Below are 2,768 nucleotides of genomic sequence, written 5' to 3'. Positions count from 1 at the left end.
AAAAATAGTTTTGAATTTTGTGAATATCTAAAAACTTCTCAAAGAGATCATTTTGGGTTTTTTTTCCTCTTCAACTCCTCTCCCCTTCTTTCAAAAACTGCTAAAGTATATTTCTTTTGGGCCACAGCATAGATCGGAGAAAAGAATTGCACATTTCATATACAACAAAACGATATATGAATTCCATAGTTTTCATACCAAAACCCTTTCTTTGGATGGGCTGGTAAAATCAGTGTCAAAAACGCCTTACAAGGATACGAAAATTTTGTGTTACAACACCACATTTTGGAGAGGCATGCCCGACTTCGTTGAAATTTTTGAAACCAGGGGGAAAGGGGGAGCAGAGGTCAAGTATAAAATAAAGAATGGATTTGGTTGTGATCTTGTTTTGTCACTAAATCTCCTCTAAAAAATATGAACTTTTCCCCCGAAATACTATGGGAATGAAGAAAATTTTCCCAACAGTAAAGGACTTTTGGCAAAGTTGGATTTACTACTTTTTAAAAAACCGTTTTCTTCTCCGCATTTCAGGATAGTATCCATATTTTCGTGTAACGAAATAACTTTGCACATTTTTTTATTCGATAAGCACAAAGACAGAAATACGGGATTCCGCACCCATACTGAGATGCAAACTGAAACTAAATGACTTGAAGTGGTTTAGCCTAGGTTTTTTCGTTGACCAGGTCGAAATCTTTTCCAAGGGAAAGCCATGAAAGCAGAACTCCTTAAGCTTCATTTAGGGGTGGGGGGTATGACAAATATTTGCAATAACTACAAGTAAAAAATTTCCCAGTTTTTCTTAGCCCTGCCCGAAAACTCAGATATGGTTAATGAAGGGGCCCCTGTAAAGGTGGGTGTGCCCTTCGGGTTTAAAAACATTGATAGCTATGGCTTCCACTTCCGCCAAGAAGCTTTAGGGGGAGGCCATCACATTTCCCTTTTCTGGTGATTCTGCTGAAAAAAAACTTTTAGCAGAAGGTACTTTCTCTATGAATTTTCCATCACTGAATGAAGCATTTTGGGTTTTAACTAACAAAAACGAATGGTTTCAGATCTAACTTCAATATTCATCCGGCTTTTGCGGATGAATATAAAGGATAGGGGAATTTTAAAGTTACCGCCCAGCTTCCGGAATACATCGGCCGAGGGGTCGGGAGACTTCGATCTCCCGTCAAAGATTTACTTGGAATGATCTTGACCACAAGTTCCAGCAGTTAATCTGATGATCAAATATTGATAAATCCGTTTTGGCCAGGGGGAAAACCATATCCTGGCTGTGTTTTGTCACCCAGAAAAAAAGAACTTGTCCTTCAGGGTAATTTACCCAGTTGAGGATGTACTCTTTCTGCTTTGGTAAAAACTTACTGATGAAAACGTACCAGAGAGAAATGAGTATGGCTGTCGATATTATCCATACACAAAAAAACAAAACCCGTGATATAATGGAAAATTCCCAAAGTTTCTCGGGTTTTTTCAGTAATATGGATGCACAAAAAAACCCCGGACCCCCAATTTCCTGATGGGTATATAAATTTTAAGTACTGGAGCCTCCCCCAGGAGACTTGGGAAAAAACCCCTTCATGTTTCTACGCGCGTTAAACCCCTCCGGATGGTTTTGACTTCAAAGCCGAGTAAACGCACCTAAGGGAAAAGGGGGCAAACCCTCAGGGGAAATGCCTTTTCCAATGATCACGCAGCCGCTTAACCTCGGGGGAATTTCTGACAATAGGGAGTTTTTTGGGGGAAACGAGACCACAGTTAGCAAAACTTCCCAGATTTTCCCGCCATGTTGACAGGGGCCGGGAGAATAAAAGAAGCTACAAAAAGGGGGCGCTTGAAATTGGTTTGCACAATCCCGGAAATGGAGCGCTCTGGACCATGGGAAAGTTGGGTGGTGGAGGCAAGAGGTGCATTGGCTGAGATTGAAAAAGGATATTCCCCTTTTCGTGCGGGAATTTCGATCCTTTTCCTTAGACTACCAGAACAAAACACTTCCTGGTTGACCTTTTCTCCCCTGGGGATCAAATTTAGGGGGGGGGCGTGCCCTTGATATACCACCTTTCCCTTATGAGGGGTTTCAGGGAAAAAAACCCCCAGATATATCGGGTTTTTGTAAACAACCCCACCTTTGCACGGGTGGAACCAGAAAACACCCCTCAGGAATTTCTCGGAAATTTTAATGGTTTTTTTCGATATCCATAACGACGGAGGGCAAATCTGGAATATGTTTTCCAAACCCACTCTAAATCGTGCGTGAAAAATTCAGTGAAATGTAATATTTTGTGATTTTGTAAAGATGGAATTAATTTTTTGGGGTATGTTAATACATGTGTGTATGTGTGTGTGTGTGTGTGTGTTGTGTGTGTGTGTGGGTGTGTGGTGCGTGCGTGCGTGTGTGTGTGTGTGTGTGTGGTGTTTGTGTGTGGTGTGTGGGGTTTTGGGGGTGGTGTGTGTGTGTTTGTGTTGTGTGTGTGGTTCGGATACATCATTTATACACACACTACACACGCCACACACACACACACAACACACACACACACACACACACACACAACAACCCCCAAAACCACACACACACAACACACACAACCAAACGCAGGCACCAAACACCCACACACCACCAACAACACACACACCAACTACACACACACATATAAATTTCCCCACACATACAATCCCCCACACATACACGCACGCCCCGACGCACGCACGCACCCCGACCACACACCACACAACACACCACAACACAACACACACACACACAC

General features: G+C 42.5%; 1 pseudogene; it reads left to right on the top strand.

The window, feature by feature from the left end:
- The first annotated feature begins 1,337 nt into the window (after positions 1-1,337).
- LOC119571432 overlaps positions 1,338-2,768 on the top strand; it is a 5,331-nt pseudogene continuing 3,900 nt past the window's right edge.

The sequence above is a fragment of the Penaeus monodon genome, unplaced genomic scaffold (assembly GCF_015228065.2).
Source record: "Penaeus monodon isolate SGIC_2016 unplaced genomic scaffold, NSTDA_Pmon_1 PmonScaffold_6291, whole genome shotgun sequence".
In the NCBI taxonomy this organism is placed as follows: domain Eukaryota; kingdom Metazoa; phylum Arthropoda; class Malacostraca; order Decapoda; family Penaeidae; genus Penaeus; species Penaeus monodon.
Note: the sequence above shows the minus strand (reverse complement) of the source record. Positions and strands in the feature narration are given on the sequence as shown.